The sequence below is a fragment of the Schistocerca serialis genome, chromosome 1, assembly GCF_023864345.2.
Source record: "Schistocerca serialis cubense isolate TAMUIC-IGC-003099 chromosome 1, iqSchSeri2.2, whole genome shotgun sequence".
In the NCBI taxonomy this organism is placed as follows: Eukaryota; Metazoa; Arthropoda; class Insecta; order Orthoptera; family Acrididae; genus Schistocerca; species Schistocerca serialis.
Window position 1 is genome coordinate 76,942,015 of NC_064638.1, and position 15,212 is coordinate 76,957,226.

Sequence of the window (15,212 nt, forward strand, 5' to 3'; positions counted from 1 at the left end):
CGAGTGCTGGCGTCTGGGGCCACCGACCGGGCTGTGACGCAACGTTTGCCAAACGAGCCTTCCGTGACGCATCAGAGCTGCCGGCGACACGCAGTCGCTTCAGCTGGCTGGATCTGCACTCCCTTCTGATTAATTAATGTTTTGTTGTGAATAAAGTTTTCTTGACGCTCTCAAGCACAATGCACCCTGCTCGGTTCAGTCCTAATAACCGTAGAGGTCTGGGTCCGGATCACCATATTTTCTCTCCTGTTTCTTCACTTTGAGGAGTATTAATCAGTGGCGCTGCGGTTGGTTATTTTTGTGGATAATCAGCAGGAATTACTCTAGCTTTCCGATAAGAAAAGAGGCTATTTTAGAATCTTGTCCCCTCTTGCATACATCCCTGCAGATGCTGATGGTACTGCATGTGCTGTAAAGTGTAAAAAGAAAAGAAAAACGCACTTCGCTGTATGTACACGTTACAATTTTGGAATAACTTCAGGCAAAAAATACGATGCCTATTTACAACTTTCCAGTCTGCTGTAGAAATCTCTCAGTTGCTCCAAATGTGTCGTGCAGTATTTAGGTTTGAAACCTTTGTCTATGCAACACTGCAGCAGTTATGCCGCTGCCATCAACTTTGCCTTATGCAAACAGCAAAATTTAAGCGTTGTCAATAATTAGTGAAATTAATCATAGAGGAAATAGAAAATTTTAAAAGTATTAAGTGAAAAGGAGATACACCCCAAACCCTTAAACCATGATGCTACATTTGTTAATAATCTGCACTACCATCGCACGAGGTAGCTTACAGGCATTCCTTAATCCTACCCACTGGGAAACACCACGTCTATTATTCGGGAATCCCTTGCTGCGGAATTCTATATTCATGACTCATGCTACCATTACTTCCGTCTGGGTGACTCTCCGACTCCTGGGGAAAGCATGCCAATGGGATCTGATGGATTCACCACAACAAATCCTGCAGCTTGTTTTTGCTGGGCACCCGCATAAGTCACCTATAAGATGCCATTCATTCCGCCTGTTCTCCCACAGCTGCCACAATGTTGGTAGCATAGCCACTACTTCTGTATAGATATTAAATATGGCATCAGTGAATCCATAGTGATATTCATTCATTCACTCATAGTATTCACTTCAGCATTATCACGTACATCTAGGTTTCTCTTAGATTAATTATATTCTATATCCTGTCCCAGATATCTTACTTGCCATTTCGTTCACCACACGCTATTTGTCTTTGTTTCTGCCATCTCGTTCACCACATACTATTTGTCTTTCTTTCTAACTCATTCATTTAGTGTAACGCTGCCAGTCATCTGAGTCTGCAAATCTTCGTAGGTTGAACATTCTACTAAAATACTGTCTGGTGTACCAATGTCGTCACATGCACACAGATGTGTCGCGCGTTTCTTTGTCCTATATAAAGATTCAGGGTATGGTCAATGGGCCTTTCAAACAATGAATCATGCCTTTAGATGGATTTACATGGCTCATAAGTATTCTGTCCTTCATATACAGGGTGGTCCATTGATTGTGACCGGGCCAAATATCTCACGAAATAAGCGTCAAACGAAAAAACTACAAAGAACGAAACTTGTCTAGCTTGAAGGGGGAAACCAGATGGCGCTATGGTTGGCCCGCTAAATGGTGCTGCCATAGGTCAAACGGAATCAACTGCGTTTTTTAAAATAGGAACCCCCATTTTTATTACATATTCGTGTAATATGTAAGGAAATATGAATGTTTTGGTTGGACTACTTTTTTCGCTTTGTGATAGATGGCGCTGTAATAGTCACAAACATATGGCTCACAATTTTAGACGAACAGTTGGTAACAGGTAGGTTTTTTAAATTAAAATACTGAACGTAGGTACGTTTGAACATTTTATTTCGGTTGTTCCAATGTGATTCATGTACCTTCGTGAACTTATCATTTCTGAGAACGCATGCTGTTACAGCGTGATTACCTGTAAATACCACATTAATGCAAGAATGCTCAAAATGATGTCCGTCAACCTCAATGCATTTGGCAATACGTGTAACGATATTCCTCTCAACAGCGAGTAGTTCGCCTTCCGTAGTGTTCGCACAAGCATTGACAATGCGCTGACGCATGTTGTCAGGCGCTGTCGGTGGATCACGATGGCAAATATCCTTCAACTTTCCCCAGAGAGAGAAATCCGGGGACGTCAGATCTGGTGAACGTGCGGGCCATGGTATGGTGCTTCGACGACCAATCCACCTGTCATTAAATATGCTGTTCACTACCGCTTCAACCGCACGCGAGCTATGAGCCGGAAATCCATCATGATGGAAGTACATCGCCATTCTGTCATGCAGTGAAACATCTTGTAGTAACATCGGTAGAACATTACGTAGGAAATCAGCATACACTGCACCATTTAGATTGCCATCGATAAAGTGGGGGCCAATTATCCTTCCTCCTATAATGCCGCACCATACATTAACCAAGGTCACTGATGTTCCACTTGTCGCAGCCACCGTGGATTTTCCGTTGTCCAATAGTGCATATTATGCCGGTTTACTTTACCGCTGTTGGTGAATGACGCTTCGTCGCTAAATAGAACGCGTGCAAAAAATCTGTCATCGTCCCGTAAATTCTCTTGTGCCCAGTGGCAGAACTGTACACGACGTTCAAAGTCGTCGCCATGCAATTCCTGGTGCATAGAAATATGGTACGGGTGCAATCGATGTTGAAGTAGCATTCTCAACAAAGACATTTTTGAGATTCCCGATTCTCGCGCAATTTGTTTGCTACTGATGTGCGGATTACAGCAGCTAAGAGACCTACTTGGGCATCATCATTTATTGCAGGTCGTGGCTGACGTTTCACATGTGGCTGAACACTCCCTGTTTCCTTAAATAACGCAACTATCCACGAACGGTCCGGACACTTGGAGTATGTCTTCCAGGATACCGAGCAGCATACATAGCACACGCCCGCTGGGCATTTTGATCATAATAGCCACACATCAACACGATCCCGCCTTTTCGGCATTTGGTAAGTGGTCAATTTTAACTCGGGTAATGTATCACGAAGCAAATGCCGTTCGTACAGGCGGAATGTTACGTGATACCACGTACTTATACGTTTGTGACTATTACAGCGCAATCTATCAAAAATCGAAAAAAGTGGTCCAACTACAACATTTATATTTCTTTACGTACTACACGAATATGTAATAAAAAATGGGGGTTCCTATTTAAAAACGCAGTTAATATCCGTTTGACCTATGGCAGTGCTACCTAGCGGGCCAACCATAGCGCCATCTGGTTTCCCCCTTCAAGCTAGACGAGTTTCGTTCTTTGTAGTTTTTTTCGTTTGATGCTTATTTCGTGAGATATTTGACCCGGTCACTATCAATGGACCACCCTGTATACCTGCGACCAGTTGTGATAGGTCCCAGTGTCGTCGCCACTCACGCGTTTTCCACAGTTTTAATTCCTGTTATTTCTTTCATATTGAGAAGATTCCCTATGCAATCCCAGTAGGGAGACCCCAAGTATCCGATTGTAATATCTACTGGGCACACGCCTAATGTTGTGTCTAGGAATCCTGAATACTCAGTTCGCATGACAAACAAACAACTCGTATCAATAAATTTTATTACAACAAGAGAAGAACTTTGATCTGAGAGTTCTTGTAGTCCTTTATACACAATCATCCACAAGTGCAATTACGCATATGTGTCGCAAGCAAAGGGCGACATAAAAAATAATCAGTCTTCTTCAGAATAGACACAACACCCAATATGTCTAATTGTGACTCCACTGGTGATGTCACATAGGCTCCTATGAGCCTTAGCAGCACACTCCTCTGTGTACGCCTTACGATTGACGTGTAACGATGGGATTGCAGTTTGTGTGTCCCGAAGCTCGAAGCAAACCCTATGCTGGCTCTGAGGATTGCGTCATAATAGAGTCTAAGCTGCCACAGAGGGATCTTAGGAAAGTCCACAGTGCCCAGTCTTGCCAACTTGTGCATAACCTTGGTAGCTTTCTGACGTATCTGAGATATATATGTGTGAAAGTTACGCTTCTCGTTCTAAGTGTATGCCCAAACACCGCAATGAAGTATCACTGCGTCACACGACGGTTGTCCCCATTCCAGAGCAAAATTCCGCTTGAGGTTGAGGCTGAGCAGCAGGTAGGTAGTCTTATTTGCCGAGATTTCAATTTCATCATATGAGCACCACTTTTGCAGTTTAGCACGTACATCACACGTTTAACTTTCCAGTCTGGTCCTTGAGTTCTCTGTCACCACAACCAATATATAACCGGCATAGGATATTACTCCCGACATTTAAGCGTTTTAAATCAGATTTGTTACCAATGACTCAAGGATAATACCCAAGAAAATTGGCCCACTGAGAGATCCATGGAGCAGCTCTTAGTAATTCGCCGCGCTACTTTAGTGAATGTTGTGCACCATTTCACAGTGTACCCTTCACAGCCTTGTGCTGTATCTGCTAAAATATCGGATGGCTCAGATGACAAACGCACGTTAAACAGTAAGGGGTTAAAAAACTAGCAGTGAGTAAAATCACCGCTTGTCAGTGATTCGTTACAGTGGGAGCGAGGTGGTAGTTACACTACTGGCCACTAAAATTGCTTCACCACGAAGATGACGTGCTACAGACGCTAAATTTAACTCACAGGAAGAAGATGCTATGATATGCAAATGATAAGCTTTTCAGAGCATTCACACAAGGTTGGCGCCGGTGGCGACACCTACAACGTGCTGACATGAGCATAGCTTCCAGCCGATTTCTCATACACAAACGGCATTTGACCGGCGTTGCCTGGTGAAACGTTGTTGTGATGCCTCGTGTAAGGAGTAGAAATGCGTACCATCACGTTTACGACTTTGATAAAGGTCGGATTGTAGCCTATCGCGATTGCAGTTTATCATATCGCGACATTGCTGCTTGCGTTGGTCGAGATCCAGTGACTGTTAGCAGAATATGGAATCGGTGGGTTCAGGAGGGTAAAACGGAACGCCGTGCTGGATCCCAGCGGCCTCGTATCATTAGCAGTCGAGATGACAGGCATCTTATCCGCATGGCTGTAACGGATCGGGCAGCCACGTCTCGATCCCTGAGTCAACAGATGGGGACGTTTGCAACACAACAACCATCTGCACGAACAGTTCGACGACGTTTGCAGCAGCATGGACTATCAGCTCGGAGACCATGGCTGCGGTTGCCCTTGACGCTGCATCACAGACAGGAGCGCCTGCGATGGTGTTCTCAACGACGAACCTGGATACACGAATGGCAGAACGTCATTTTTTCGGATGAATCCTGCTTCTGTTTACAGCATCATCATGGTCGCATCCGTGTTTGGTGAAATAGCGGTGAACGCACATTGGAAGCGTGTATTCGTCATCGCCATACTGGCGTTACCAACCGGCGTGAGGGTATGGGGTGCCATTGGTTACACGTCTCGGTCACCTCTTGTTCGCATTGACGGCACTTTGAACGGTGGACGTTACATTTCAGATGTGTTACGACCCGTGGCTGTACCCTTCATCCGATCCCTGCGAAACCCTACATTTCAGCAGGATAATGCACGACCGCATGCTGCAGGTCCCGTACGGGGCTTTCTGGATACGGAAAATGTTCGACTTCTGCCCGGCCAGCACATTCTCCACATTTCTCACCAATTGAAAACGTCTGGTCAATGGTGGCCGAGCAACTGGCTCGTCACTATACGCCAGTCACTATTCTTGATAAACTGTGTTATCGTGTTGAAGCTGCATGGGCAGCTGTACCTGTACACGCCATCCAAGCTCTGTTTGACTCAATGCCCATGCGTATCGAGGACGTAATTACGGCCAGAGGTGGTTGTTCTGAGTACTGATTTCTCAGGATCTATGCACCCTAATTGCGTGAAAATGTAATCACATGCCAGTTCTAGTGTAATATATTTGTCCAATGAATACCCGTTTATCATCTGCATTTCTTCTTGGTGTAGTAATTTTAATGGCCAGTAGTGTATATCAGTGCTTATGATAGCGTACTTAACCAACACTGTAACTAAATATTATGTTGGTTGACCTGTATACACTGTGATTACATTTAAAGATACTATGATTCTGCTGTACCTGTGTTGTTAAGAAGAACAACGCAGTATTCCTTTGGACATGCAATTAAAAAGTCCTGGCCTGAACATGAATTACATAATGTGTGCACGAGTAAAGGTTGTGACGCAGGAACGACGACGTATGCAAATTTGGGTCTGGCCTTGAGTCGTACACGCTTAGCCACAGCAGTTACGGCGACCGCTCGCATATAGCGGGACATCCGGGCTCGTCATTCACATGACGAGCCGTGTTAAAAATCAAAGAAACGATTGGTGGACGACAGCGACAAGTAATATCGGAGCAGGTCCGATAATATGCTTTACGTTGGCGTAAATGTGTGATGTCCGCTCTTTCGGACATGTCCGATCCACCTTCTTCCGTGCAGATGCTCAAATATGTCCGACTTCTGTGGGAATCTCAGAGTAACGAGCCTGGGGGAAATGGACAGGAACTGCAAACAGATGGCGCTCGATGGGGATGTTTGTAGGTCGTGAGGCGTGCTGAGATGGTCCGCCAGAAGCGATAAGGCTGTGTCCTGGATGGTGCAGTGCGCACCTGCTTAGAAAGCAGCAGATCCCGGGTTCGAATCCCTGTCCGATTTTCACTCGTCGCCGCCGATTTCGCTCAATGTCCCGATGCAGCTGACGGCATTGATACTCCCTTTCCTTTCCTTTCTCTTCCTGTCCACCTTCAATTTACGTATGTGTTGCGGATTCTGCATGGTGATACAATCAGTATCCGGACGTTCCCAAAAACATACGTTTTTCATATTAGGTGCATCGTGCTGCCACCTACGTGCAGGAACTTCATACCAGCGACCTCAGTAGCCATTACACATCGTGAGAGAGCGGAATGGGGCGCTCCGCGGAACTCACGATCTCGAACATAGGTGACTGGGTGTCACTTGTCTCATACATCTGTACACGAGATTTCCACACTCCTGAAAATCCCTAGGTCCACTGTTTCCGGTGTGATAGTGAAGTGAAAACGTGAAGGGACACGTACAGCACAAAAGTGTGCAGGCCGTCCTCGTCTGTTCACTGACAGAGACCACCGACAGTTGAAGAGGGTCGTAATGTGTAATAGGCAGACATCTGGCCAGACCATCACACAGGAATTCAGAACTGCATCAGGATCCACTGAAAGTACTATGACAGTTAGGCGGGATGTGAGAAAACTTGGATTTCATGGTCGAGCGGCTGCTCATAACCCACACATCACGACGGTAAATGCCAAACGATGCCTCGCTTGGTGTAAGAATTGTAAACGCTGTACGATTGAACAGTGGAAAAACGTTGTGTGGAGTGACGAATCACGATACACAATGTGGCGATCCGATGGCAGGGTGTGGGTATGGCGAATGCTCGGTGAACGTCATCTGCCAGCGTGTGGAGTGCCAACAGTAAAATTTGGAGGCGGTGGTGTTATGTTGTGGTCGTGTTTTTCCTGGAGGGGGCTTGCACCCCTTGTTGTTTTGCGTGGCATTATCACAGCACCTTCTTGCTTCCCAGTGTTGAAGAGCAATTCGGGGATGGTGACTGCATCTTACAACACGATCGAGTACCTGTTCATAATGCACAGCCTGTGACGGAGTGGTTACACGACAATAACATCTGTAATGGACTGGCCTGCACAGACTCCTGACCTGAATCCTATAGAACACCTTTGGGATGTTTTGGAACGCCGACTTCGTGCCAGGCCACATCGACCGGCATCGATATCTCTCCTCAGTGCAGCACTCCGTGAAGAATGGGCTGCCATTCCCCAAGAAACATTCAAGCACCCGAGTGAACGTATGCCTGCGAGAGTGGAAGCTGTCATCAAGGCTAATTTTCGGTCAACAGCATATTGAATTCCAGCATTACCGATGGAGGGCGCCAGGAACTTGTAAGCCATTTTCAGCCAGGTATTCGGATACTTTTGATCACATAGTGTATATCCGAGAGAAGAGACACCACGCATTCTATATAAAGCAAATGTCGCCACAGAAACTGCAAAACTAAGAGAGAGAGAGAGAGAGAGAGAGAAACGGAAAGCTAGGTCTGTAACTCATCAAAAACTGCGGCAGTGGACTACAAAAACAACTAAGACAGTGTAGCTGCAGGGAAACATCCGGATCATTCGATAACTGCTTTCCTACCTCAGGCCGCAGCCCATACCATCAGCGGAAGTCGCAACCTCCGAGCCAACAATTTTCCCGCTTCTGCCCGCCACCAGTAAGCCATTATATCGTTCGGGAAACACGTTGTCTCCGGACTTCAAGGCGTTACTGCTGAGCACGCCTACTTGCCCTCACTCACCTTCTCAACAACCGGCAATCAAATCTGATTCACACCAGGCAGCAAGCTAACTCTGCGTTGGCCAACCGTTACTACAAGGCACAGTGGTTACCAACTGTAACTGCACCCATTGTTCACAACTCGCATCTAATCCTCCACAGATCCAGCAAATCGTTCAGCCGAGCAACACCAAAGAGTATCTGGTAAACAGAACGTCAGGTATTATAACGGCAGTTCTGAGAAGTATTTGAAGAACATTATATTAACGACGGTATACCTAATATAACCTGACGCGGGCATTCGTAAAATATGAAGTCAGTTTTAACGGTTGCCGGCCTCTGTGGCCGAGCGGTTCCAGGCGCTTTAGTCTGGAACCGCGTGACTGCTACGGTCGCAGGTTCGAATCCTGCCTCGGGCGTGGATGTGTGTGATGTCATTAGGTTAGTTAGGTTTAAGCAATTCTAAATCTAGGGGACTGATGACCTCAAATGTTAAGTCTCATAGTGTTTAGAGCCATTTGAACCATTTTTTAAACTGTTACAGGTAAATAAACAGTAAAGTACAGGATTACCTTCCAATTCGATGTCTATCATAATTAATGGCGAGGACTGTAACAAATGAAAGCAGACGACAACAGAAGCAAAAAACATTCCAGTAAACACTGGCCAACAAATGAGTTGTTTACGAGTTAATTATGAATTTGTAGTTACGAACAGCCACTGACTTATATCGAGGTTGATATAAGAATATACAAAACACACACACACGCAAATATATATACTGACGGAAAAAATGGCAACACCAAGAAGGAATTGTTCGACATAAACAAAAGTTCGTTGGCGTGTTTCTCCATGCGAAAAATGATGTCTATTCAAATTTCGCGACTGTTGTACACACATCAAAAAAAGTTTTGCATCACCTCGGTTCCGAGAGTTCCGGAACCTGTACAGGAAACTGTAATAGAGATCAACATAGACATCATTTCCGCACTTTGTATTGCTCACGAAAACCCACACATTGCATGTTGTTCCATCATACGGCGAGATCTTCAGAGGTGGTGGTCCAGACTGCTGTACGCACCAGTACCTCTAATACCCAGTAGCACATCCTCTTGCATTGATGCATGCCTGTATTCGTCGTGGCGTACTATCCACATGTCCATCAAGGCACTGTTGGTCCAGATTATCCCACTCTTCAACGGCGATTCGGCGTAGATCCCTCAGAGTGGTTGGTGGGTCACTCGTCCATAAACAGCCCTTTTCAATCTATTCCAGGCATGCCCGAAAGGGTTCATGTCTGGAGAACATGCTGGCCATTCTAGTCGAGCGATGTCATTATACGGAAGGTATTCACAAGATGTGCACGATGAGGGCGCGAATTGTCGTCCATGAAGACGAATGCCTCGCCAGTACGCCGCCGACATAGTTGCACTATCGGTCGGAGGATGGTATTCATGTATCGTACAGCCGTTATGGCGCCTTCCATAGGCACCAGCGGCGTACGTCGGCCCCACATAATGCCACCCCAAAACAGCGGGGAACCTCCACCGTGTTGCACTCGCTGGACAGTGTGTCTAAGGCGTTCAGCCTGACCGGGTTGCCTCCAAACACGTCTCCGACGATTGTCTGGTTGAAGGCGTATGCGACACTCATCGATGAAGACAACGTGATGCCTGTCCTGAGCAGTCCAATCGGCATGTTGTTGGGCCCATTTGTACAGCGCTGCATGGTGTCGTGGTTGCAAAGACGGACCTCGCCATGGACGTTGGGAGTGAAGTTGTGCATCATGCAGCCTATTGCGCACGTTTTGAGTCGTCACATGACGTCTTGTGGCTGCACGAAAAACATTATTCAACATGGTGGCGTTGCTGTCAGGTTTCCTCCGAGCCATAATCCGTAGGTAGCGGTCATCCACTGCAGTAGTAGCCCTTGGGCGGCCTGAACGAGGCATGTCATCGACAGTTCCTGTCTCCCTGAATCTCCTCCATGTCCGAACAACATCGCTTTGGTTCACTCCGAGAAGCCTGTACACTTCCCTTGTTGAGAGCCCTTCCTGGCACAAAGTAACAATGCGGACGCGATCGAACTGCGCTGTTGACCATCTAGACAACACGAGCGCTGTACCTCCTTCCTGGTGAAATGACTGGAACTGCTCAGTTGTCGTACCCCCTCCGTCTAATAGGCGCTGCTCATGCATGGTTGGCCAGCCTAGGTGGCCGTGCGGTTCTAGGCGCTACAGTCTGGAACCGCGCGACCGCTACGGTCGCAGGTTCGAATCCTGCCTCGGGCATGGATGTGTGTGATGTCCTTAGGTTAGTTAGGTTTAAGTAGTTCTAATTCTAGGGGACTGATGACCTCAGAAGTTAAGTCCCATAGTGCTCAGAGCCATTTGAACCAATTGAACCATGTATGTGTGGTGTCACAAGGCTTAGGCTTGTCCCACCCCTCATTAAATCGACCAAGACTTATGCGAAAAATTGTAAGAACAGTTGGTATTATTATGTTCTTTAAGTTTGTTTTTTGGGTTTTCAAAAATACTGTGGGAAGAAAGTTTATTTATGTTGCAGATAACGTGGAAGACGTTGCTCAACGATCACCACGAAAGTTCGACGTAGCGGCAAGTGGGCAAGGAATAAAACGAATGCTGCAAACTACCGCGAGCCATGGAAGAGCCTGGGCCGCGAGGGCGTCGAGCTTCCTAGGTCGTTGTACAACGTCAAAGGAAGAGATTGTGGAGTGCGTACTGTAAGACCTTCGGTACACACACCATCAGATTATTTGACTTGTCACTCTAACAAAGTAGGCGAGTGTCAGCAATATCTCTCGTGGTCTTATAGTGGCGTGCTTATCTTCTGCCGTTAGGTCAGACGATAGAAATGTCACTTGCACGCTTAGAGTAGCAGATTGACGGTGGCCAACTTTAAACAGAACTTGATTAATTTTCACACATATTTATTAAAATAATAAAAAGCATAGAAATTACTTAACTTGATTCTGGATGCTGTTTACAATTGACAATCTCAAGTTCCTTTGGTCTTGGTACGTTAATCTTATTCTCACATATCTGATACTTGAACAAGTGTCTATACATTTCTCTTCATAGCTATGTACAGGAATAGGATAATCTTATTAGGCGTAGACTGAAACTTGACTATAGACTGATACAGACAAATGCAGACTAATGCAGACTGGTGCAGACAAATGCAGACTGACTAATCGGAGGTCTGTACACTCGTTATAATACCTCGAGCGTTCAGCTATCACGCGAGTGTGATCCGCGAGGAGAAAAGGTTCTACGTTAGCAGCAATCTCATTGGCTGCATTACATATTAATACGCGGATCGGCGGAAGCAGAATTTGGTCCGTCTCTAAGACAGCGCCATCTCGTAGTGCGGAGACGGACGAGCGCTGCGCCTGCGCTGTTGTGCTTAGCGGGGCGCGCTCTAGTGGGAAAGTAGTGTACGCGCTGACTACGCGGAACTATGTACACAACAGAGATATTCTACTTTCTCTTTGTAAACAGATCGATAGAGTCTTAAAAGGTTCATGTAAAACGTGTAGGCGGGTGACACATTAGGTGGGACCCGATGCCTGTAAAACTTCCACAGTTATTAAAAAGGTGTTAAACGGCAAAACCAATAGTTCATCATTTATATAGATAAAAAGTAGTAAAGATATAGGAAAGGAAGAGTTGCGGCGTCAGAACGAAAAGTGATACATTGCTCAGCAACGAAGAAGGACGTAAACCGCGGGCGTTACGTGGCGAAAACAAATCAACAGATGAAAACAGTAAGTCTGCAATTAAGAATAAAGCCACATAACACTGCGCATGGTTGTTCACATCTTTGGGCGGGTTTAGTGACATCTCTGAACAGTCAAAGGGACTGTGTCTGTGATACAATATCCACAGTCAACGTCTATCTTCAGGAGTTCTGGGAACTGTGGTGATGCAAAACTTTTTTTGATCAGTGTATGTGGCGCTAGTAGCGCCAGTATAAGGATGCAAATCAGGTTTGCTTTAAGTACACGCTGTAACGGTCGGGCACGTACTTTTCTTTATTTTTTTAAAAATCTGCCTTTGAGATTCGACGTAGTGAGTTGATATTAGTCAACAATGGCTTTAAGGCAACAATGACGCTGTTATCAACATTTGTTATTTGAACGAGGTCGTGTAACAGGGCTAAGAGAAGCTGGATGTTCCTACTAGAGTACTGCAGAAACACTTGGCAGGAATGTAGCCAATAAAGACCGGGCTCAGGACGGCCACATGGGACTATCGACAAGGCATATAGTTTTGGCGCATTGTACTCCATGTCTAGCAGCAATATGAGCAGCAGCTGGCACCACAGTGACACAACGAACTGTTAGAAATCGGTTGCTTCAAGGACAGCTCCCAGTTAGAGCCCTTTAGCGTGCATTAGGCTCACCCCAAACCACCGCCATTTGCGACTTCAGTGGTGCCAAGAAAGAGCTCATTGGAGGGTAGGATGGCGGTCTGTTATGTTTTCTGATGAAAGCTGGTTTTGTCTCGGTGCCAGTGATGGCCGTGTGTTGATTAAGAGGCCAGCTAAGGGCCTGCAACCAACCTGTTTGCATGCTAGACACAAGGGACCTAAACCTCGAGTTACGGTCTGTGGTGTGATTTCGTATGACAGCAAGACACCTCTCTTGGTTATCTCAAGCACCCTGACTGCAAATTTGTACGTCAATCTGGAGATTCGACCTGTTGAGCTGCCATTCATGAACAACATTCCAGAGGGTGTTTTCCAGCAGGATATCGCTCGCCCAAATGCAGCTCTTGTAACCCAATATGCTCTACAGAGTGTCGATATGTTGACACGGCCATTTCGGTTACCAGATTTGTCTCCAATAGAGCATATACGGGACATCATCAGACGACAACACCAGCATCATCCACAAACAGCATTAACCATTCCTACATTGACCGACCAAGTGCCAAAGGCATGGACCGCCATCCCAGAAACTGACATCAGACACCTTTACAACACAATGCGTGCACATTTGCGATTTACATTTAACATTCTGGTGGTTAACCGGCTATTGGTGTACCAGGATTTCACATTCGCAATTACATTAACCTGTGATCTTCCGATGTTAATCGCTTAAATATGTTACGAAGACAAATGTATTCCCAAAATTTCATTACGCTAGTTACACTACTGGCCATTAAAATTGCTACACTACGAAGATGACGTGCTACAGACGCGAAATTTAATTGACAGGAAGAAGATATGCAAATGATTAGCTTTTCAGAGCATTCACACAAGGTTGACGCCGGTGGCGACACCTACAACGTGCTGGCATGAGGAAAGTTTCAAACCGATTTCTCATACACAAACAGCATTTTACCGGCGTAGCCTGGTGAAACGTTGTTGTGATGCCTCGTGTAAGGAGGAGAAATACGTACCATCACGTTTCCGACTTCGACAAAGGTAGGATTGTAGCCTATCGTGATTGCGGTTTATCGTATCGCAACATTACTGCTCGCGTTGGTCGCGATCCAATGACTGTTAGCAGAATATGGAATTGGTTTGTTCAGGAGGGTAATACGGAACGCCGTGCTGGATCCCAACGGCTTCGTATCACTAGCAGTCGAGACGACAGGCACCTTATCCGCATGGCTGTAACGGCTCGTGCAGCCACGTCTCGATCCCTGAGTCAACAGATGGGACGTTGCAAGACAACAACCATCTGCACGAACAGTTCGACGACGTTTGCAGCAGCACGGACTATCAGCTCGGAGACCATGGCTGCGATTACCCTTGACGCTGCATCACAGACAGGAGCGCCTGCGATGGTGTACTCAACGACGAACCTGGATGCATGAATGGCAAAACGTCATTTTTTCGGATGAATCCAGGTTCTGTTTACAGCATCATGAAGGTCGCACCCGTGATTGGCGACGTCGCGATGAACGCACATTGGAAGCGTGTATTGGTCATCGCCATACTGTCGTATCACCCGGCGTGATGCTATGGGGTGCCATTGGTTACACGTCTCGGTCACCACTTGTTCACATTGACGGCACTTTGAACAATGGACGTTACATTTCAGATGTGTTACGACCCGTGGCTCTACCCTTCATTCTATCCCTGCGAAACCCTACATTTCAGCAGGATAATGCACGACCGCATGCTGCAGGTCCTGTACGGGCCTTTCTGGATACAGAAAATGTTCGACTGCTGCCCTGGCCAGCACATTCTCCAGATCTCTCACAAATTGAAAACGTCTGGTCAACGGTGGCCGAGCAACTGTCTCGTCACAATACGCCAGTCACCACTCCTGTGGTATCGTGTTGAAGCTGCATGGGCAGCTGTACCTGTACACGCCATCCAAGCTCTGTTTGACGGCGTATCAAGGCCGTTATTACGGTCAGAGGTGGTAGTTCTGGGTACTGATTTCTCAGGATCTATGCACCCAAATTGCGTGAAAATGTAATCACATGTCAGTTCTAGTATAATAGATTTGTCCAATGAATACCCGTTTATCATCTGCATTTCTTCTTGGTGTAGCAATTTTAATGGCCGGTAGTGTATTTTTTGGTGTTGCAATATTTGCTGTTAGTGTATAACCAGAGTGATTTTGCTAAGCAGAGTATAATTGCAAGAAACGATTCCTTAAAGGATAAGGAGCGATAAAGATCACACGGAAAATGCCCAGAAATGCATTAAAGCGAAGGTATACTCACGTGATGGCGGAGTAAAAGATTTGTGGCAGTGTGGTTTTCAGTGAGTGAATGTACGTACGAGAGTAGACCAGGCAAATGAGAATGTTCTGCCTGTACTAGTGTTTGTATTCAAGAGTG

The 15,212-nt window shown here is 46.1% G+C and overlaps 1 protein-coding gene across 2 annotated transcripts in view; it reads right to left on the reverse strand.

Annotated features, from left to right (window-relative positions):
- Positions 1-15,212, reverse strand: part of LOC126462038 (organic cation transporter protein-like) — a 185,962-nt gene that overhangs the window by 69,911 nt on the left and 100,839 nt on the right. The gene's annotated exons all lie outside the window — the stretch shown is intronic.